Below are 24,559 nucleotides of genomic sequence, written 5' to 3'. Positions count from 1 at the left end.
TGGACTCGTACTCTATGGTTGTCCGCCCTCTGCGCTTCCTCTCTAGCCGCCCGCGCTCTATGCTCCGGGGCCGCGGGCCGCCCGCAGCCTGCCGGCCGGCCGGGAAGGGTGCGCAGAGGGAGGCGGGGCGGGAAGGCGAGAGGTGTCTGCTCCACCCGAGCGGCGGGAGACCTGAGCAGGCTGTGTGACAGCTCGTCGGTCGCCATGTCAGCGAGGGCGGCTGGAAACAGACCCGGCGCCCAGCGGTAGCCCTCCCTTCGCCGCCGAGTCCCAGGTGAGGAGAGGAAGAGCGGGATGCAGGGCGCCGGCGGGCTCGCGGCCGGGTGGGCGCCTTCGGAGCCCCTCGCGTCTCCCCCGGCGCTGTCCTCCTCCGGCAGCGCCGCCTTTGCCCTCTCGGTGAGGTGTAGCCGGCTTCCCTCACCTCCGCCCCCTCTCCGGTCTCCTGTTTGTCTCTTGTCTCTAGTCTGTGGTCTGTTCCTGCGCCTCGCGCCAATTTCTCCCTCCCCAGGGCACCAGCGTCGTTCCTGCCCGGCTCCTGGCGGAGCCTGCGGCTGCCTCTGTGCCTCTCTCCCCTGCTGCCCACAGCCCCATCCCTCCACCCTTGGGGATGCTTTTTCTTTTCCTTCATACCTGTTTGTTTTTTCTTCTCTCCTGCCACTTCGGTTGTCAAGAACGCCTCGTGTCTCCCTTCCGTTTCTCCGTCTGGCCCAATATTTACCTTAATGTTTAGTTTTAATTTGTGTGTTTAAAAGATTTAAGGTTAAGGTTTTAAAAATTAAGATATAAAAGCTTAAAATTCCTTTCGAAGCTTAAAAAGATGAAGACCTTAGGATGCTTATTTTGCTCCCCGTATAAACTTAGTCAAACACATTGAACAGTGGAATGCGATTCAAAAGACCCATTCCAAAGTCTCTAAAAATAGGATGCTCTGATGGAAATTTTGGCAGCCTTTTTACCTATTGGGCAGTGTTAGAAGACTCGATTCTTTGCGAGTGCTGTCAGTGTTTAAGGATTATATGCAGAAAGAGCTTTATCCATTACGCTTTCCACGAAGGCAGGAAACTGCAGCCAATCAACTCCCTGCTTTAAAATATGTACAATTCTTTCTGCTTACACTACTGGGGACGTATTTGAGCTTGGCATTTAAATGCACAAAGAAAAGGTTTCTAAGGAATGCCTCACCTAGCAAATAGAAGTCTGGAGATTATACGCAGCTGATGAATCTCAAATGGATAAAAAAATTGACAGCCAAATACGGCCTTTTTTGGATTATAAATTTGTTAGGACACCATAGAAAGTATCGGATCAACTCTTGCTGAGCCCTGGGGACTCTTTGGTCTTAATTTCCTTAAATTCTTTTTTTATACAGTTTCCCCATCTACAATTTTATAGAAGTAACTTTTGCATCCTCTGAACACCTGAGATAGCACCCCCCCCCCAGGATCCTTTACTGAGCTGTCTTCCCCTCTCCCCTTAAAAAAATATTTTTATAGATTCAGAAATACACTGGGGTTTTCTCCCCAAGAGTCCTGGAGGCCTAAGTATTTTAAAATCAAACAAAGCAGAATGATGTCTTACGGTTGAGGAAGAAATGGTTCACTCATAGAAATGTGTTGTTGAATGTTTCACTTTTAAAATACACTTCAAAAAAATTGTGGTAAAAAAATACTTATTTTAAAATATGCTTCTTATTTCATAATATTTGTGGACCAAAGGTAGCCTACTCAGCCCTAGAGAAACTGATGTAGTTTTTTAATTTGCTTTTGGGTGGTGTTATTTTCTTTTGGTTTTGGAAAAGAGAATTAGGTCATGATGATTATTTCCCTTTTTATTGTGTTAATGGATTGTTTATGGTTCAAGATGCTTGAATAATAAAGAGACAGAATCTTAAACACTATTTTTCTGAGGCCCCAGGTGCTGGAAATGAAAGAAATGTCCATTTCACTTTAAAGATGAACCTTATGATCAGCATTTTGCTCTACTTTATTAGAAAAACTTGGTTTGTGTATTTCTCATCCTGTTTTCTTAAGAGGTGTGTTTTTTGCGTCCTGTACTATTTTTGCCTTTTTGAAGTAATCTTTCTTTAAAATGGTGTCAGGGCAAAGTGATTCTGCTATTTTTGTACTCTTCTTAAGTTATTTTTACTATCATCTCAATTGGTAAGAAGGAAGAATACTGCTTTTCTTTTGGCTTTTAAATGGCAATTATAATTGGGAAATGCTGAGTGATAGTTTTTGTTTGCTATCAGAATTAAGGCTGTAGGTCTATAGTAGTGCTGTCCAATAAGAGTATAATGCAAGCCACATAAGCAATTTAAATTTTCTAGTCACATAAGAAACAGGTGAAATTAATTTTAGTAATATATTTTATTTAATCCTATATATAATTTCAACATGTAATCAATTTTAAGTTCATAATGAGATATTTTACATTCTTTCATACTAAATCTGTGAAACCTGCTGTGTATTTTACACTTACAGTCCATCTGCATGTGGCCTGGCCACGTTTCAAGTGCTCAGTAGCTACATGTAGCTAGCTAATGGTTAGGAACTTACTGGGCTGCACATAACCTATAGGATTGCTGTGAGATTCTTAAGATGTCTTCCTACTCTTGAGAATCTGGGGTAAATTCTTTGAGGTAAATTTAAAAATCCTTTTCCTGAAGTGCTTCGATATTCAAACTGAGGAGTTTCTATGCAGGAAGAGAGTTCCAAGAAGTCTCTTCCTCTTAGTGTTGACTCTGTTAACAGTGAGGAGGATAAACAGGTCCCCGGTGCTTGTTTAGTGAGGGTCATAAGATGAATAGAGTGCTCAGTCATTTCCTGGGGTGTCACTGTTACAGTTTTTTACATCTGCGCGTCAACAATGTGTCTAGGCACTGTGTGAGTCTTTGTTTACTGTATCTATTGGTATTAAGTAAGGAGAACTGGAGGACCTACAAGAAGACTGAACTTGATGGTGAACAGGAAGAGTACCTGCTGTTGAAGACCTCTTTTCTGAATCAGTTTCAGGCATGGCTGAGAGTTTTGTAGACGTGCTTCTCATATAGAGAAGCTGTTTCTTATCAAAGGAAGGATAAATTCTTTTTAGCTAAATTTAGAAAGCAAGAGGGTATGTTTTTTGGCTGTAAAACACCAGTGGTAGCAAAAGGTTAACACATGGGTATGGTGGTTTAGATAAATTTAAAAGGAAATATGGCAGTTTTTACAGAAAGCTATTGATGTATTGTCTAGATCTGTGCTTTAAGTTGTTTTTGTAACAGAGGTAGTGATTTGCATGGAACTCTCTCTTGTTCAGAGCTGTTATAACTGAAAGATAGCCCTGTTGGAAGCTAACTGACCTCAGTGGGGATCATTAGGACCCGTCATTGTTCTTATCTGGACCCCTTACTCTAATAAATTTACCGAAATACTGCTTTAGTGCACTGTTTTGCTTCTACATTTAATGTTAAAATTCAGTGTCAAAATTCACCTGAAGGCCTAATTAATATTCAGTGTAATTTGATACAAGTAACATACGCCATTCCCAACCTTGTGGTATAAAGAAATCTTAAATTACCTGGTCAGTAAACAAACTCCCTCCGTAAAATCTAGTCATTATAGACCTGGCACACTGTTGGCAGTGTGTAGGATATTAAAGGATCAAAGTCAGAATTGGGGAAGGGGTTAGTTATTGGATGTTGCTTGTTTCTTGAGAGATGCATGTGCATTATGTAGGAAAATATAGTGTTTTCATTTGTATTTAAATCTATCCATTGACACCATTTCAGTTGGATAAAAAAGAGAATACATTGTTTTGTTCCTACAAATTAGTCTTAGCAAATTTTTTTTTGTTATTTGAGAATAATTGATAGTCTGGCAATTTTCAATTTTTTTTTTTTTTTTTTTTTTTAAAGATTTTATTTATTTTATTTTTTCCCCCCAAAGCCCCAGCGGGTAGCCGTACGTCGTAGCTGCACATCCTTCTAGTTGCTGCATGTGGGACTCGGCCTCAGGATGAACGGAGAAGTGGTGCCTCGATGCGCACCCGGGATCCGAACCCGGGCCACCAGCATCGCAGCGCGCGCACTTAACCACCAAGCCACAGGGCCGGCCCTCAATTTTTTTAAAAAAAAGCTCTTATACGATTTAAATGGCCTCTACAAGGATTATATTTTTATTGAGAAATTCTACACTCAGTATGTCTGCGTCTTGATACAGATATGGAGCATTCTCTTCAGTTTAGGGCCTTGAAGATTCACACGAACACTGTACCGGCTTTTCTTTATTTGAGAACCATTCCCTTGAGGGAAATTATATTTTCTTTTAACCAGGCAATACTTTTGTTTTTCACGCATTTGAAATAATTCATTTGTAGTATTCTTTAAAGGAAAACGTCATTAAAAAATTCTGAATCTTATGATAGATTGAGATTTCTTAAATTGTTTTAATCACAGTGTTGAGATTCTGCTCTTTCATATATTTGGAGATGGAAACTTTTTACCATCATACCCTCTTCCCTGCCATCTCTTAGGACTTCCCATTTTTCGTCATCGTTAGCCTTGTGGAAAGGAAAGATAGTGTATGTCTGTCAAAATACCGACAAATCAAGATTATTTTTCCCTTTTGACTGTGGGAAGAATTCTGAAGCAGTAAGCGACAAATTTAGTCACCTTTATTGATATTTGGGCATTTGACATTTTAATTGACAGTACCTAGGAGATTTTAGGAATTAATATTTTGTAATTGTCATATCCGTTAAATTCTCTTATGAGAATACCTAGCCTGTTTTTCCTGGAAAACTACTACCTGACTAAATAATTACCTTTTTTTCTACGTTAGCTGAGTTTTGAAAACCCAGTGATTTAGATTGCTGTGGTTTTCTAATTTGAACAAAGGCAAACTAACATTTTAAAGCACTTTTTATATTACAGATTTTGAAATAAATAATTTCCTTAAAATATGTGAACTTTATGGTGAGATCAAGAATGCTATTGTTCCTAGGTATTTGAGAGCATACCACTTATATTTTTATTTTATGCATGCATTGTTTTTCTTGCGCACTGTTTCTCTCTTCTGCAGGTATTACCACTGTACAGCTAAATCTTAAAAAGAATTTTTAGATGAACTGAAAAACATTGCTTAAGATTTTTCAGTAAGGACTTATTTTTGTGAAAATATATTTTATTTCTTGAAGCCTAGTGGATTTCTTTCTTTCTTTTACCTTATGAAGCACCAAAGATTACTTTAGATTTTTTTTTTTTCACTTGTGGAGCATGAAAAAAGTTTACCTAAATTAGGTCTTAGAAGGATTCATACCAAGTAACCGACGTGATTTCCTCCCTGAAGTTCATCTCAGATGAAAGGAGGAGTGGAAGTTTCTAGAAACAATGCTCATTCGAAAATTATGAAATTTAGTTTCCTGGAAAAGGCTTTATTTACAGCCATTTGTGACTTCTTTTTATTTTATTTTATTTTTTTTAAATTTTATTTATTTATTTATTTTTTAAATTTTTTGTTTATTGCAGTAACATTGGTTTATAACATTGTAAAAATTTCAGGTGTACATCATTGTACTTCTATTTCTGCGTGGACTACATCATGTTCACCACCAAAATACTAATTACAACCCATCACCACACACATGTACCGAATTATCCCTTTCACCCTCCTCCCTCCCCCCTTCCCCTCTGGTAACCACCAATCCAATCTCTGTCCCTATGTTTGTTTATTGTTGTTATTATCTACTACTTAATGAAGGAAATCATACGGTATTTGACCTTCTCCCTCTGACTTATTTCACTTTGCATTATACCCTCAATGTCCATCCATGTTGCATTTGTGACTTCTTAATCCAAATTCAGTCATCAGGCTTTATTTTCTTCAGCAGTTTACAAAGTAATGCTTAGGTTTCTTTTGCTTCAATAGTTTTTAAAAAATTTTTTGTGGAGTTCTTTGCCGTGCCAGTTAAGAGTTATACCTAGAGCATTGGGTAAGAGCATCTATAAAGAGCCAAAACTAGAAGCAGTGTCATGTGACTTCCTTATTTTAATCATCAGCGTTTTGTAACTAAGGAGAGAAAAGATGGTTTGTCTTATTAGTCTTACATTTGAACTCTAGTTTAAAAATTGGTCTAATAGGTCTTGTATTCACGAAAGCTCATATTTTCACTAGTTAACCTGAAGTAAAAAAGTATGTAATTTAGGAGGTAGTTTTTATTATATCAGGTGGCCTCTTGGTTAATTATAATTTAGTGGATTTTGATGCCTACAGGCTTTTTGTCATTTTTCAGCTGTATACCTGGAGAAAACCTAGAGATTCCCTAGTGAACCCCAACAGGGCTTTGACCTTCGTGTATATGGCTTGCCTTCCTTGACAGCCTCAAAGAGTATACCTATGTGTACAAAAAACTTAGGAGCAAAAATTCTGCTCCAAAAACACTTATCTAGGCTGAGGAAACAGATATTCTAAGAATATCTGTCTTATAATCCAGACTTCCATGTAGTTGTATAATACTTTATATAAAACCATGTATAGCCTTTGCTGGAGAGTTCCGATTTTGTTGTAGCTCTTCAGAGTATGTGAAAAGATATCCAGAAGGCCCCTATAGCTTATTCTGCCTTACCTAATCTTTTGGTTTTTTACTATTCTTCTGTCTTCCATGGAAAGCTCAAAAGTCGGAACAGGTCATAGTTTATTGTAACTTGAAGGGGGATGGGGGTAGGAGTACAAATTTTACTCCTTCCCTCTTTCCTCTCCTTCCTTCTCTGTTACAAAAGTAGTAATGCTTCAAAGAGAAAAAAAAAATAGATAAATTTTAACTTGAGGAAAACATAGTTATTCAGAAATTAATGTTTCCATAATGAAAGTTGAACAGAAACTTTAATTTAACAATCAGAATCCATTGATCTCTCTCATCCTACTTATGATATTTGAAGGATTTGCCAGGAAGAAACTTTCAGTACAAGGAAACTTTGAGTGCACAGACGTTGGACTATTACTAGAATATATTTAATAGTGTCTGTTTCTGTCATATATATTTTCTTTAGGGAATATTCTCTACCTAAGATTCTCCAAATAAAACATCTTTGGGGAGAAATCGTATTCTACCAGCAGTCTTCCAAAACATTGGAAGGTATCTTCCTCTGGGACAAATTTCTTCTCTACTGGTTTATCCTTTTCTTAGAATTTCTAATCTAGAATAAACTGCCTTACTGTGGAAGTTTTTCCTTTCCTAAACCCCATCAAAATACGTTCTCTTGCATGACTGATTACAAGAAAGCATGTTCACTTTTACGTCTATCTCCCTTCCTGCCTTTCTATTAACTTTTAGTGTGCTGGAGATATAGATCAGTATGTCACCATTATGTCAAACGTCAGAATAAGGATTAATATTATAAATATTTATTTAGATATTTTGTTGTAGGAATGGAAAACAGTAGATACCTATACGACATGGGTAAAATAAAATTTCTTGAGACTACTCAGTTTTTTACCTTGGACCCAAAAATAGGCTTCCAGGCGTACAGACCCCTGGAAATAGCATTTATAATTTAGTGGTAGTATATGTGTACTTTTCAGAGAAGGAAATCCTTAGCTTTCATTAGATTCTTCAGAGTCCATGACCCCAAAAAGAATAAGAAGCACAAAATTAATTTGAACTTAGTTATAAATCTCTAACTCTTAGAAGCAGCTACAGTTTTGTAAGGATTCCTGTATATAAGCTTCATTTTTTAGTAGTATTTTATTTAAAATAAAAATAATTTAATAGATTATTTGAAAAGAAAAGGCAAAGTGATTCTTTTAAAAAGCAAATCTTCCCCAACTGTCTTACCTTTTATCTTTTAAACCTTTAGAAATTACTCTTTATACTTCCCTAGTACCTTGCAGGTTACTTTATTTTTTATCATTTGTTTGCCCTCTGTGCATTTTACAGAAAGACAATTAATTCTTGTGGTTGAATTTTTCCTTGAAGTCCAGAGTTATTCACAGACATGGGATTAGGGTAAAGGAGATCTGTGTTTTATAAGGATGCCCTACCCTGTGAGAGGAATGAGTCCACAGATAGACTGATTATACAGACGAGCTCCCTGATGAACTGGGAGAGGGTGCCAAACTGGGTACAGGTAGAAGGGTTATGCTTGAACAGCAGATAGACACATTCTTCTACTGAGAAAAGAGGATGAAATACTGGTTACCAGCTAACATCTGGTAACCTCTATTTACTTGTGGTCCCAGTGAGACTGTCTGCTGAGCTAGGGATAGGAAGGGCACTCGAGGCTGGTGGTAAAAGGCTTAGTATGTCTTTGGAGCCTGTGGTCCTGGGAGCTCTATGAGGAAGGATGACTGACCAGCATTGAGGCTCCACCCTGAGGTTGGATGGATACTGCTTTTACAGTGTTACCAATCCGCAGAGTTGTGATTTTCTTTAGCAATAGATAGCTTTGGTATAAGAGCAGAGAAAGTGGTTAGGTTGATGAGGGCTGGGGTTTTATAGGGTGGGTACGGTAGAAGTATAAGAGGTCTAAGGAAGTAGCTAGAGAAGATACGTGGATTCAATGCTGGACAGGAAAGAAGGTAATGCCAGGAGGAGGCTGACTAATATTTAAAAAAAAAAAAAAAAAGGAGGAGTCTGGAGTTCTTGATGTGGTTGAATTGGGTAATGGCAGCTGGGGTAGTGGCATAAGGGATTGAGAATAAAAAGAGTAGGAATTTAGAGCCAGATAAGGGGATATTGGTAGTGGAATGTTGGAGATATTGAGACTCATCTGAGATGAATAGAGTGTTTTGATGCTCAGCAAAAAGATAAGACTGGCGTGACACTAGCTAAATTGACCAGACTATAAGATGTCATTATAGATTTTTGGAACATGAAGAAATATTCATTCCACAAGTATATCAAGTCACCGTTTTTATTATGTAAAACACAAAGGTAGTGTTTTCTGAAGAGTAATCTGCCTCTGGTATGCAGGATGGTTTGAAAGGGCTGTATGAGACCATGAAAGCCTTAATTAAAAGTAAATATATCAGCCTAAACTCGTTTTGAAATTTCATGACTTCTGAAATGATAGAATTAATGAGTTTTTGCTCCTTGGTCAAAAGAAGAATAGAGAGTAAGCTAGAGATCTCCTGGCTTGGGTTTTATAATTTAAAAATAGTGTTAAGGGGCCGGCCCCGTGGCTTAGTAGCCGTTAAGTGCGCGTGCTCCGCTACTGGTGGCCCGGGTTTGGATCCCGGGCACGCACCGACCCACTGCTTCTCCGGCCATGCTGAGGCCGCGTCCCACATACAGCAACTAGAAGGATGTGCAACTATGACATACAACTATCTACTGGGGCTTTTGGGGGGGGGCAAAGGAGGAGGATTGGCAATAGATGTTAGCTCAGAGCTGGTCTTCCTCAGCAAAAAGAGGAGGATTAGCATGGATGTTAGCTCAGGGCTGATCTTCTTCACAAAATAAATAAATAAATAAATAAAAATAAAAATAGTGTTAAAACTGTGTTTGATGCCATATGGATTATTATGTTCTTTATCCTAGTTGAATTCATAAGTTAATTTTAATTTACTGATAATCCATATGAACCTACAAGTTACAATATACATATGTATGTACATGTTACAACATCCGTATACATTTTGGTGAATAATTTTGAAATATGGTGGCTTGTGAATGACTCTGAATCTAGCATTAGTTCTTATTAGTTTAATGACTAATGTTTGAGCCCATTGGTGATCAACATTGTAGTAAGTCCTGTGGGAAATGAAGTGGAAATGAGCCCTTTCACCAAAACATTTGATGAAAAATGCAAGTCCCAAATATATATACATCATTCTATCTCTTAATGTCATGAACAGCTTTGTGTAGATTTGTTATAATTATTTTAGAAGAGAAAGGAAATATATATGAAAAACTTTTTTGGTTGGGATAATTTATAATTCAGTAAATATTGTGTAGAATTTTCTTTCTTTGTTTTACCAGAATTTTAAATGCTAACCTTTTTGACTTAGGATTTGGTAAACATATAGGAAAAAGTTCTGTAACAATTCAGATGAGTTCATTTCTAAGATCTACAGAGTTCTACCATAGAGGTCTCTCTACTTTGTGCTGTTGAGAACTGGCTTTGTAGGAATTCCTGTTTCTGTAGGTTATTGGCAAATATATTGAATGACTCTTTGATACTCTAAAATAGGTAGGGTCCTAAGGCAATGGGTGTCCTCACCCTCCAAAAGAAAAAAACCCCACATACTTATTACATGAGATAATATATGTCAAGATGACTACCTTCCACAGTGTTTGGCACACAGAAAGCAATTAGCAAATGGTGTGTTTTGTTTTTGATTTGCTAAACTGCTGTGATAACCTTATATTTATTTGTATTATTTTCTTTTTGAAGAGGTGAACAATATTAATCACTGTTTAGATGAACTCTGTTAGCATTCTTAGTGATTTTTTAAAAAATTATATGTTCTTGATTCAATGCTTTTTAAAAAAATTTGAGTATAAAAATATTATATGTTTGAATATGCAAAATACAGAAAAGTGCAAAAAAGGAAAAAATTCACTTGTACTCCCATCAACTAAGAGCAAGAACTGTTAACGTTTTTGAATATTTACTTTCAGTCTCTTTGGAGTGTGTGTAAACATAGTCGAGATCATATTTATGATTTGTTTTGGATTCTACTTCCCTCATTTTATTATAGATTCATGGCGTACATATTTTGTGACGTTGTAACATTTGGGGTATGCTATAACTTACTTAATCATTCCCTTATTGTTGAATATTTAGATTGTCTTCAATTTTTCACTCACTGCCACAGTGACCTTGGACAAACTATTTAACTTCCTTACCCCTTAGTTTTCCGATTTGTAAATGGGGGAAGTAATACTTCATAGGAGTTACAAGAATTAACTGAGGTGATGTGATAGAATACATAGAACAGTCCCTGGAACAAAATAAGCCTATAAAGTAAAGCCTCCATGTTCATCATTGTGCATAGAGGATTTCTCTTTTTTTTTCCTTCTTTTTTGTTGGTGTTCAGAATATTACTTTAGCATAAATCTTCAGAAATAAAACTACTAGGTCTTAATTGTTTTAATATTCTTGCTACATATTGTGAAATTGGTTTCTCTTACATTGTGCCAGTTTACATTCAAATTGAGCAGCATGTGACAGTGGGTATTTCATTGAACCCTCACCAGTATTACATATCTCATTTTTAAAAATCCTTGTTAATTTGAGGGGCAAATGAGTTGCCTATTTTAGGGAAGAGATTTTGTAGAAGACTAGTAGGGAGGAGAGTTAGAGAGCTGGGTTGCTGAGAGATTGTAGAAAGGCTGAGGGTTGGGACTTGAGCTGGAGTAGCAGCAGCATGAGTTGAAGAGGCAACTCCAGTAGGCCTCTAGCTACTTCTTACACTTTTCCCACCCAGCCAAGCTGTCACACTCAGTTTCCTCTAAAACTCCTTGTCTTTGTATCTGTCCCATCCCACCTCTCCTTTTTTTCCATCTGTCCAATCTTTCCTTCTTATTTCGATTCCATCTTATCCCTTCTCTGTCTTTTCCTGTCCAGGAGGCCTGCCCAGCTCAAACAGCAGAGCAGAGCAGTGTGTTCTCTGCTAGCAGGCTCACTTGAGGAAGAAAGCAGGTGGCTGAGCCAGTCAAGCTTAGGTATTACCAAATTTGCCAAGCAGATAAATAAGTCTACCTTCCCAGAGGTGAGTGAAGGAGTCCATCAGGAATGGGGAAGGTGCCTCCACTAGCACAACCCTCAATATTTATATTAACTCTGCCACATTCTTAGTGATTAAAAAATATATATTAGCATATGTTCAGTGCTTTTTAAAAAGTTTTTTCTGAGTGTAAAAATAATGCAACTTACAACTCAAAAAATAAAAAGACAAATACTCCAATTTGAAAATCGGCAAAGGACCTAAATATACATTTCTTCAAAGAAGATATACAAATGACCAATAAACACATGAAAAGATGCTCAACATCATTAGCCATCAGGGAAATGCAAATCAAAACCACAGTGAGATACCACTTCGTACCCGGTGATAGAGAAGTTGGAACCCTTGTGCATTGCTGGTGGGGATGTAAAATGGTATGACCACTCTGGATAATAGTAAGGTGGTTTCTCAATAAGTTAAACACCAAATTAGTATATGACCCAGCAGTTCCACTCCTAGGTATTTACTGAAAAGAAGTGAAAACAGGTGTTCAAAAAAACACTTGTACTGGGGCCGGCCCGGTGGCATAGCAGTTAAATTTGCGCACTCTGCTTCGGTGGTCTGGGGTTCGCAGGTTCGGATCCTGGGCACGGACTGACACACCACTTGTCAAGCCATGCTATGGTGGCATCCCATATAAAGCAGAGGAAGATGGGCGCGGATATTAGCTGAGGGCTAATCTTCCTCACCAAAAAAAACAGAAACAAAAAACGTGTACAGGAATGTTTATAGCAGCATTATTAATAATAGCCAAAAAGTGGAAACAACCCAAATGTCCGTCAACTGATGAATGGATAAGGTGTAGTGTATCCGTACAATGGAATATTATTTGGTAATAAGAGAAATGAAGTATCAGTGAAGTATTGATATATGCTAAGACATGTATGTACCCTGAAAACGTACTCTGAAGCTGGTCACAATAGACCACATAGTGTATGATTCCATTTATATGACATATCTGGAATAAGGCAAATCCCTAGAGACAGAAAGATTAGTGGTTCAGTGGTTGCCTGGGGCTGGGGTGAGTGGGGAGGCGAGAGGGCTGAGAGAATGGCAAGTTACTACTAATGGGTATGGGGGAGTCAGGAGGTTCTTTTTGGGGTGATGAAAATGTTCTCAAATTGATTGTGACGTAGTTGCACATCTTTATAAATATATTAAAAACTTGAATTGTACATTTTAAATGTGTAAATTATATCTCAATAAAGCTATCAGTTAAACTCAATTGAAAAATGCTTGTTTATCATAGAAAACGTATAAAATACAGAGAAGTACAAAAAGGAAAAAAATAATTAGAATTTTTTAAATTCCCTATTTTCATTTTGATGATAAGCTAAAGGAAAATAATATAAGCTTATTCAAGATCATCATGACCAACACCTTAAAACAACATTCCAATAGGGGATTTCAATGCCCAAGTTTGCATTTCTGTTTATAATCATGGGGGTAAAATTAATAAATGATGCCTTTGGGGCAACATCACAGCATGTTGTAAAAACAAAGGTTTTGCAGTAGTAAGTAAAGTGTGGGAGAGTTGAGTTCTCAGGTGCCCCTGATAAGCAGAGGTGCTGAATTTGAAAGAACTGTGTCATCACAATTGATACCATATTCAAGTTGTGAACAGAAATTTAATTTTTATGGGGCAGCATCATATTAAATTAGTGATATTTTTATTGGTGTTTTTATTGCTTGTATTAATTTTTAAATTTGTCTGTTTTAATAGTTGTATTGGAGTTATAAGCACATAAAAATTTTGTTTTTACATATTTAAGTGAGATTATAAGTAAAAATAATATGTCAACACTTAAGGACCATCATAATTACTGCTTTTAGTAGAGCCATTCAAGAGAAATAGTGGCATACATAGTTAAAATTGAAAGGGCCCATGATTTTATTGCTGAAGAAATTAAGGCTCAGAGGGGTGTCTTGCCCAAGCTTTTCAAACAAGTTATTAACAGGCCTTGGATTACAATGCAGATTTCAAAATTTGCAGCTCATTGTTTTTTTCTTTTATGCTTTATCACTTTTTTTCTTTTCACCTACTCTCAATCATCACTAATACCTTGCCCTTTACTGTTGTTTGTTTCTTGTATATGTGCTTTATCTCCTCAGCCTTGGGCACAGGTTACACCTCTTAATTCTTTTTAAGCTATCCTCTCCTGCTCCTACCCACCACACACACTGCACTGAGCCTGGTGGAATGTACTTAGTAGGACTCAGTAAATCTTAGCAAAGGACATTAACTTTGCCTTAGGGAGCGATGGAAACTTGGCCTTCAAAATTCAGGCAAGCGCCAGAGTGGAAACATTTGGAAGTCTTGTTCTAACATGAAACAAATAAAGTAACATTTTTACTTTAAAAAGTTCTAAATATTGTTTTCAATTTTTATCTTCTTAGAAACTATCCTGCCTCTGATTTTTTTTTTTTGTGAGGAAGATCGGCCCTGAGCTAACATCTGCCAATCCTCCTCTCTTTTTTTTTTTTTTTTGCTGAGGAAGACTTGCCCTGGGCTAACATCCATGCCCATCTTCCTCTACTTTATATGGGACGCCGCCACAGCATGGCTTGACAAGTGGTGCATCGGTGCGCGCCCGGGATCTGAACCGGCGAACCCCGGGCCACCGCGGCGGAGCACGCACACTTAACCGCTTGCACCACCGGGCTGGCCCCCTGCCTCTGATTTTTAATGAGACATTGCCAAGTTGTAGCTTTTTTGAAGATTGCTAAGGTGGACACCTTTCTTGTAGTAAGGAAATGAACGTGTATTAAGAGAATCATTCAGGTGCAAAGGTTTTTGTGGTTAAAACATCTTCAAAATTGGTAATTCTTATGAAATAGAAGTTTAAGCAGTACAACCAAATCCTGTTGTATCATTATTATGACTCTGTTGTTCATCTCCCCTGCTCCCCTCCTCCCATGTCACTCCTTTATGTAGACTCTTTCTTCTCCTAGTTTTACCTGCTTATTCTAATTCTCTTTCTAGACCCTCTGACCATTCTCTGGGTCTGTTTTTGAATTGAACTTTGGGCTAAGGTTACTCTGCAACTCAGTAGTCTGGGTGATGTCCTATATACTCCATCCACTATGTTATACCTATTATTCAGATTCTCAGTATATCTTCACTTTCACTTGGACCTCTGAGGTTACTCTACTATTATTTTAGTCTTGTACCTTTAAAATTTCAGGACAGTCCTATTCATAAAGTAATGTATTTTCTTAATTTCATTAAGGGTGGTCATAATTCTTATTGGAACTGGTTTTATTCCATTTCTTTCGTAGATTGTTCATTTTGCCATTTAAATGGGCATGGAATTATCTTTTATGTTTTTCTGTAGTGGAGAAATCCAGTCAAGAATGTGAGAAGGTAAACTTTTCAAGTAAAATTGTAGTTGAAGGGAAAAAAATGGAAAGGCTAGGTTAAAATAAATTTGACCTTGGTCTAATTCCATTTTTCTCATCTCTATTTTTGAAAAGAACTTAAAACAATTTTTCTATATTTTCTTTGAATATTTACACTTTATCTTTTAATTTGCATAGCATGAGCAGCAAGGATTTGTAATTACAGACTCAAAATTTTCTAGGTCAGAAAGTAGACTGGGCTCATGGGGCCGGCCAGGTGGCGCAAGCGGTTGAGTGCGCGCACTCTCCTGTGGCGGCCCGGGGTTTGCCAGTTCGGATCCTGGGCACGCACTGCTTGGCAAGCCATGCTGTGGTGGCGTCCCATATAAAGTGGAGGAGGATGGGCGTGGATGTTAGCCCAGGGCCAGTTTTCCTCAGCAAAAAAAGAGGAGGATTGGCAGATGTTAGCACAGGGCCGATCTCCTCACACACACAAAAAAGAAAGTAGACTGGGCTTATTTAATTTAATTCGTTCGCTTTTTTTTCTTTTCCCCCCCTAATTCATGCTTCCTTATTGGAACTTGCTGACTTGTCCTTATCATATTTAATCTTTCAGTGACAAAAATGCTCTCTATTTTGGAGTTTCTCCTCTATTTCTGTTTCCTACCAGAAAATATTTGTGGGATTTTGTTGTTAAATAAATTTTAAATATTATTTTAAGTGACGTAACCAATTTTTCCACATCTATTTCCTTAGGTAAGAGGTAGTGAAAGAGAGACTTTGGGATTTTAGTTCAGTTGAACAAGCATTCATTAAGCAGTTATGTGCCTAGGGCTGTGTTGTGGTAACGGTGCAAAAGAAATAACACACATTCTCTTGCTTCAGGCACTTGAGTTCTACTTGGGAAATAATATACATGCGTGAAACAACTTGTGAAAAAGCCTGAAGCAATAAATAAGCAAACTCGAGACAGTGTCCACTCGACACTTTAAAAGATACAGTGCTTATTTCATTTTAAAAAATGTCTTTGAAATGTTTTTTAGTGTAGATTCTGTATTAGCTGTTGCCTCAAACTATGACTGGACTTTTCTAAGGCCAAATAATAAAGATTCTTGCAGTTTCCCTTCCTCCTTCTAATGTCTCCAAACTCTTCATCATCACCCAGCTCCAATTCCACCTTGTGTATGGCCATCAGAGGCAGCATAGACTCTGGAGCCCATCGGCCTAGGTTCGAGACCCAGGTCCAGCAGCTGTTTGACCTTGGATGAGTTGCTGAACCTATCAGTGTCTCAGTTTGCTTACCCATAAAATGGGCAATAGTAACTACCTGATAGGTTTGTTGTGAGGATAAATGAGTTAACGTATGCATGGCACAGAGTAAGCACTGTATAAATATTTGTTATTATTCTCATACTCTGTTATTATGGTTATTCCTAACATCAAACTTAAAGATTTCATGAAGTCATCTATTGGAACCTAAGATTTTTTTGAATTTTATATTTTTTATATTCTGCTCTATAACATCTGTTTTTAACATAAAACTAGTATCTGCCCTCCCCCTTCAATTTTTGGAATAAGTTCATGTTACCAGAAAATGTGCGTTTATCATCCTGTGACTTTGCAGATCCCTGGTCAGCTTTTACTCTTTCCTCTTTACTTTTTCTGTTAAATATTTATTTATTATGCCTTGCTGCCTACTAGGTTCTGTATGTGTGCTCTCCACTAGGAATCCAAGGAGGGAGTTCTTCTCAAGGAGTGACCCTGTGTCGATGATGATGATGAAAGTGATGACAAATGTCACAATTATCAAACACTCAATGTTATACATCTTTCTATCACTAGAAAATTCATGATTTCACAAACAGTCAAGAAGACAGACATTTTAATATTGTAATTCAAGTATAAAACATGACTGGAAGTGCCATCCAACATGATTTCTACTCTTAAAAATCTACCAAATGCTTAATTGTTCTCAGGGTTTCCCATAACAAACTTACACACTGAAGGAGAATCTGTTCATTCAACAGACAGTCCTTGAGTGACTACTCTGCATCTAGCATTAGCCTAGGCCCTAGGAAGAAGTTTTGAGAAGTGGCAGTATGTGGTAATTACAGTGCACAGTCCAAATTCACATAGATCTGGGTTCAAATTTCAGTTCTGCTACTTACTTGCTACATAAGCTTGAGCAAGTTACTTCTCTCTCTTTCTGTTTCCTCATCTGTAAGATGGGAGAAATAGTAGGATTTTTGTGAGAATGCAGTGAAATAAGATGTGTGAAGTGTTAGCATAGTACCTGGCATTCGTTAAATGTTTGATAAATATTGCATATTATAAACAGCTATTTTAGGAGAACGAGATGGGGGCGGTTATCCGATAGGCTTGAAGTTCAACTGCCACGTGGGGACAGAACAGGAGACCTTAAGACTGAGCCAAGGAACCTGCATAGGGCCTTGGAACTGAGAGCTTCACATACAACCAGGACCCTCAGAGATCTCTGTTCTCAAGAGTGATGGATTTGGGCAGGGGGCGATATCCGCCCAGTAGCAAAGAGATAAGAAGTTTTTCTGTCTCTGCCTTGGCATTCCATTGAAGAAAGGGGCTTCCCTGAGAATTTGTAACCACAGGTCTATTAACCCTGAGGTTTGGGGTTCATAGTAATGCTTTCCTCAGCTGAGAATTAATATAAAAACTGGCCCTGGCTGGTAACACACACTGGGATATCTGGCAAAAGCAAAAGCACTCTGGAAGAAGTGATCCTTAAATCAGCCTGTGCAAGATTCCCACACACGAAGCCCCTCACTGCAGAGGAGCTCATTATGCAAAATTACAAAATAGTCCACCATGAGCAAGAGTCGACAGAAACAACAAACAACGGATGTAGACTTCCAAGAACTTAAAAGAATGAGCATTTTCTGACTTTAAAATAAATATTAAAAATGTAGGATAAAAAACATGGAAAAGGAAAAAGATACTATCAAAAAATTAAAGACATTTTACATAGTACTGTATATGACTTCTAGAAATAAAAGTCACAGAGATAAACTGAGCAAGCAAATTATACACAACTGAGGTAAGATGTAGTTAAGTGGATGATATTTGTGAAGTTAGATTCTGAATTCAGGCTCCCGTTTGCAGTGCAAAAATATAAAGAAAAATTATTACTATTTTTTTTTAATGTATTTTTTTCCCCCAAAGCCCCAGTAGCTGCAAATCCTTCTAGTTGCTGTATGTGGGACACGGCCTCAGCATGGCCGGAGAAGCAGTGCCTCGGTGCACACCCGGGATCCGACCCTGGGCCGCCAGCAGCGGAGCTCACGCACTTAACCGCTAAGCCACGAGGCCGGCCCTAAAGAGAAATTATTAAAGAGAGGTTAAGTGGTGTAGATCATATAGTAAGAAAATGTAATGTATACCTAACAGGAGTTACAGAAGTAGAGAGTAACTCGGATTTGGAAATCACAGAGTCCTAAGCAGAGTAAGTAAAACTAAATTTCTGCTTAGAATACATGGCAAGGAAGATCTCTGATCAGGTAGTTGCTCTTTTAATTGGAGCATGGGATTTTATGACTGTCTTGACATACAGGGACTATTTACCAGAGCGTTCTTAACTTATCTTTATGGATGGCCTTAGACGTTTTCCATACATGACCTCACTTCATTCTTACAGCAAAGAAATTGAGGCTCGGGCCGGCCCCCTGGCTTAGCGGTTAAGTGCACGTGCTCTGCTGCTGGAGGCCCGGGTTCAGATCCCGGGCGCGCACCGACGCGCCGCTTCTCCGGCCATGCTGAGGCCGCGTCCCACATACAGCAACTAGAGGGATGTGCAGCTATGACATACAGCTATCTACTGGGGCTTTGGGGGGAAGAAAAATAAATAAATAAAATCTTTAAAAAAAAAAAAATTGAGGCTCGTAGAGTTGGACTAATTTGACTAAAATTACACTGCTGGTAAGTATGGGAGCCTGTTTTTTGTTTTTGAGGAAGATTAGCCCTGAGCTAACATCTGTTGCCAATCCTCTTTTTTGCTGAGGAAGATTGGCCCTGAGCTAACATCCGTGCCCATCTTCCTCTACTTTATCTGGGACACCGTCACAGCATGGCTTGATAAGCGGTGCCTATGTCTGCGCCGGGGATCAGAACCAGCAAACCCCGGGCCACCAAAGCGGAGTGCGTGAACTTAACCGCTACGCCACTGGGCCAGCCCCTAGGAGCCTGATTTTGAAGTGCGGAGAGAATGACTCCAAAATCAGGGCTTTCTTTCATTTTGCTCTATCCTGTCTCTATTCTTTGCTTCATGTTTTGAAATGGAACGTCTGGTACTTAGGAATGATGGGGAATTATATTCTTGAAAATAGTAATAAACTGTACTGAATTTCTAAATTTTGTATTGAGGTATAACATTACCAGTTGCCTGTTTTATTGATGTTTTCCTTAGATTTTAAAGAAAATAAATAACCCATCATCTTTTGAAGCCTGTGTAGATTTCATTCTTGACATGTAAATATTAGGCTTTTGTAGCATTTAAAGTCCATTCAGTCAGAAAAGAAATGAATGCATAAAATTATTGAAATCTTTTATTGAGTAAAATAAAAATAATCCCTAAACATTTTACAATTTACACCATAAGCAGGACATTATTTTGCCATTTTACCAACATACTTGTTTATATACCTTAGTTTAAAGGCCAGAGAAAAAGATAAGAACAGTTAAGTTCTCTGATTTGTAAAGACTAATTCAGGATGCCCAAGGCACTATTTTCAGACATATTTCTCTATCTTTCTAAATGGATTCTATTAACTTTTATAGTACTTTGCACATAATAGGCCCTCAAATAATGATTGACTCTGTGCCAAAGGAAACTATTTTTTTAGTCCCTTTATTACTGTTACTAATTGAATTATTATTTTCTAAAGATTGAGGATATATATGGATTTAATTTTGAGAACGTGGGTGTCTTTCTGAAGGTTTATTTATAGCACTAAAAAGAATTTAGTTCATCAGAACATCCACTCACATCCTTATGCTTCCCTGAGCAATCTGCCTTCAGGTGCTATTTCTGTCCTGTTTTTTCCTCGTAATTGTGTGCTTTTCTTCCTTGACCAATCCCATCCACGGATATGGTAACCACCATATTGGATAAATCTTTGTGACTATCTCCATATTGTATCCGCATCCATCACAATCTTTCAGAGAATGTTTTCTTGGTCCTTTGTAAAGTACGTGATTATTTAAATGGATTCCATTACAGGCTGCAAACTCCTTGGCAGGGAGGAAGGCAACATCCAGCTGCAGAATCAGAAGACAGGTAATATCCCCCACCATACCACCAATTTACCTTACACATGTTATCTCTCTCTCTCTCTCTCTCTCTGCCCTTTTTTCCAGTGATATCTCCCCCACCAAATGCCACACATGCTTTTTTAAAACTCAGTTTTCTCTGCCAGATTTCTTCTAGACCTGTGAAGATTTTTTTTAAGTGTGAAAATAATTCAAGGAAGATTTTATATAGCAAGAATGGTTGTACTGTGTTAATATTTTTCTGAAGTCTTTTCTGGGAATAGAATTTTCTGAGTGGTATTTACTTGTAAAGGAGTTGTGGGAAGATAAAAATTCTTTAAAATTAGAAGGACATATTTAGCTATAGCTATGTTTAGGCTATGTCCTCTCACTTGAGAAATAATTTATTCTGAAATGCTGTTAATTAACATCAAGTTGAGTATTCTTGGAAAAAATAGTTCATTCCTATATACTTTAGGAAAAGAAGCAGGGTAGACTTTAAAATGCATTATTAATGTTGAAGATTATGAATAAGACTTTGTCACTGATTCATCTAAAATAAAATATTCTAAAAATAAAAGAGAATCTTTTAAAGGTTCCCCCCAAAAATAAGAAATTAGAGAAATATGAAGTTTTTTGGGATAACTTTTTGAAATGGTTTCAAGCTTATAGAGAAGTTTTAAGAATAAAGAACTCCCCTATACTCTTTACACAGATACACTTGTTGTTGACCATTTGCCTCCTTTGCTTTATCATCTGTGTTCTACCACTCTCTGTGTATAAATATTTATGTTACACATTTACACACATACACATAGACACAGATTTTTCTTCTGAACCATTTCAGAGTGCGTTGCAGACATGTCCTTTACTTCTAAATATATTAGAAGGCGAATTTCCTAAGAACAAGGACATTCTCTTACATAACCACAGTGCAGTTATCAAAATCAGGAAATATAATGGTGATATAATACTGTTATCTAGTCTGTAGTCCATATTCAAATTTTGACAGTTGTCTTAATAATATCCTTTATATCTGTCTTTTTTTTTTTTTCCCCCAGTCCAGGATCCAACACAAGATCACATTGCATTTAGTTGTCATGTTTTCTTAGCCTCCTTTAATTTGGAACATTCCTCAGTCTTTCTTCTTTATTGCTCTTGATATTTTTGAGGACAGGGCAGTTATTTTGAAGAATGTCCCCAAATGATTAGATTTAGGTTATGCATCTTTGGCAGGAACACCAAAGAAGTGGAATTATAGGCTCATGTCCGTTTGTCCCGTTTTTGGTTATCTTAACTTGAATCACTTGCTTAAGGTGGAGCTTGTCAGATTAAACTTGTACCCACTAGTTTTGACATCAGTTAATGATTCTTGCCTGAATCAGTTCTTACTATGATGGTTGCAAAGTGGCAATTTTTCTATAACCATTATCCTTTCTACATTTATTAGTTGGCATTCTACTAAGGAGTTTTCCATTCTCGCCTATTTATTTATTATTTATATGAGTATGAACTCATGGATTCTTATTTTATCGGTGGATTATAATCTGTTAATATCTTGATGCTCAAATTGTTTCATGTTTTGCCAGTGGGAGCCCCTTCAGGCTATTTCCTTTGTCCTTTTGACATCTCCCCATGTTTATGCCCCTCTTCTCTTTTTGGCACCACAAAGTATTCCAAGTTCATCTTGTACTTTCCTTTCCCACCAGTGTTGGAATTAGCCATTTGTCAAAGGATCAAAGGTTCTTTTAGTGGAGGATGGCCTTTAGAAACCAAGATCTGGGTGCTAGTTATGCTCAGTGGTACTGATTCATTGCTTCTAGATGTTCTCAGTGTGCAGAGCTAGGAACTATATGTAAGTGTATATGATGCACACATACATTTATTTCTATATCTATCTTAAAAAACATGAGTTCACATGATACCTCAAATTCCAATCTAAGATCACAGGATTTATTCTAGTCTCCCCCCTTAATATGGAGGAGTTTTTCTGGTGCTGTATTAACTATAACTGTGGCTTTATTTAAATTATTGAAGGCCACACATAAAGGTAGCTTTTAAATAATTATTGTTAATGAGATATACTTTAATTTTTTAGAATCTTAATAGTTGAGTGCTCTTTTGATGCAAATTGAAACTACTTTAAAATGAAAATCTATCCGCTGAGCTTGTCAAATGAGTATTTAATGTGCACAGATGGTATAGGGACACAGTTGAAGATTATTTCTAACTTTTCACTCTATCCTTAGATACAAATCGGGGCTATCAAATACAAATCAGAGCTAAAAAAGCCAAGATAATTCTGTCACTTATCAGTGGTAATAATTAAGGAATTTCTTTACTGCTTTGCCTAATACATAAGATAAAGAGTTTTTAATTTCACCAGAACACTCAAACCTCTGCAATATACTATCCCTGCCTAATTTCTCTTGCTCAAAAGCTGTAGGGCACACGTAAAGCATGAGCTCTGAAACCTGGATTTGAATCCTGACTTAGTCACTTGCTAGCTCTGTGACCTTGACTGAGTTACTTAAGCTTCTCTGCCTCTGAAAAATGGGAATAAATTTATGTTCTTCATAGAGTAATTCTGAGGATTAAATGAACTAATAATAATGTAATAATATAAGGTACAATGCTTAGCATATAAAGTGCAGTGCCTGGCACATCCTAATTGCCTAATCAGTGTTAGCTGTTAGTATTTAGCTAAGTGGTGCTGATCAGCAACTAAAGGTACTCAGTTTGAAATACTTGTAGCACACTCTTTCTTTTTTGTTCTTTTTGCGTCAAAGTATCTTTCTACTTCATAGTCCATAACAAATATATGAAGTTTTTCCCCTTAGAGATTAGTTGTAGACAGCATGTCAGTTATAAATAGCATTTTATACCAAGACAGAGGTCTTGAGTCTTAGGTGTAAATTACAGTTTACTATCTTATAATATGCTTTTCTCTAACCTTTTAGAAGTGAGAAAATTCTGAACTTACCAACTAGTAGAATAATAAAGATAACGGTGAGAGAAAAGACATAATGGCAAAATAGGATAGAGAAAAGGGTAATAGAAATAATCTGGAATCCTGATGATTTCATTTTGATAGAAATTTGTTATCAAACAAGAGACAATAGGAATAACATGAATAAAGATTTTGTTGAGGCAGATCATGAAACAAGTTTTAAATACTCTTTTTGTGTTATGGTAGAACTGTAAAATACTGAGAAACCTGTCCAGGGAAAAAAAACATATGAAGTGTGAAAGGGCCTAAGGGCCTATTTCTTATAAGAAATGATATAATTTATTCATATCATTTCACAAAATACGAATGAATTTGGCCTTCAGTTCTGTTAGATGATAATGTTCTTTGTGACTTTGGAGAAATGTTACTTAGCTTTGAGCTGATTCCCTTTAATAGCGGCCCACTTGATGTTATTTTCCTTCATGTGTCTGAACTGGATTCTTCAGGGAGAAAGAATGTTTCACAGGTGAAATGTTATGAGATAGCTGCTAATATAGGCAAAAGTATTTTTTCAATGTGTATGATTTCTCATAATTTTAATGGTATCCACTCTAATTTAATACCTTTTGAATTTGTAGAGTTGTTTTTGGTTAAAGTTCAAAAGAAGATAATTATAAACTTTTGTATCAGTCAGGAATGAAATTGTTAACATTTTATAGGTACTCCTTATTTTTACTGAGATGAAACTTTTAGATACATATGCTAAGAATGATCAAATTTACTAACTTCACACACAAAATAACAACCTTCACAAAAATACAACTTTGCTGCTTTTGTTTGTCTTTCATCTGCCTTCTCCTAGCTGTTGTCTGTCTCTCCCCATCGATTACTGACAACCCGAGGGAAGAGGGACGTGTGTTTGGAGGTGATGGGATAGGCAGCTAGAGAAGCTGTGACTGGGAAGAAGGTGCCTGGTAAATGGACTACTTCCTCCTCCTGTGTTCCTCTTTCAGTACACCACTGTCTCCCAGTCCTCTGGGATCCAAGTCTAAGAGAACCTCATTCCTTTCTGTCTCTTACCTTCCACATCTAGTCAGGAGTCCAGACTGTTCATTCTGCCTCCATAGTCTTTCTCGTTTCTATTCCCACCACTGTCATACTCAATGAGGATCGCCTCACTCATCTCACCTCTAATGCACTTTCTCCTTCTCTGCTCCGTCATGTATATCACCATCAGATTAGTCTGCATAAAGCACAAATCTGATAGCCTGGCCTCTTGTTCAGA

General features: G+C 37.4%; 1 protein-coding gene across 7 annotated transcripts in view; it reads left to right on the top strand.

Moving 5' to 3' along the window:
• The first annotated feature begins 144 nt into the window (after positions 1–144).
• The window catches only part of CNST (consortin, connexin sorting protein), a 116,666-nt gene continuing 92,251 nt past the window's right edge, over positions 145–24,559 (top strand). For 4 of the 7 annotated variants that reach the window (XM_087424448.1, XM_087424446.1, XM_087424450.1 and 1 more), the window contains exons 1-2: positions 189–274; positions 20,296–20,352. The gene's annotated coding sequence lies outside the window, so the exon portion shown is untranslated. Of the gene's footprint in view, positions 275–20,295; positions 20,353–24,559 lie in introns of all 7 variants that reach the window. The other 3 variants (XM_087424447.1, XM_004439571.3, XM_087424449.1) reach the window with 3 other exon arrangements.

The sequence above is a fragment of the Ceratotherium simum genome, chromosome 36 (assembly GCF_057802395.1).
Source record: "Ceratotherium simum simum isolate JZ-2026a chromosome 36, ASM5780239v1, whole genome shotgun sequence".
Classification (NCBI taxonomy): Eukaryota; Metazoa; Chordata; class Mammalia; order Perissodactyla; family Rhinocerotidae; genus Ceratotherium; species Ceratotherium simum.
The sequence above is the reverse complement of the archived record's forward strand: the minus strand, read 5'-3'. Positions and strand labels throughout refer to the sequence as shown.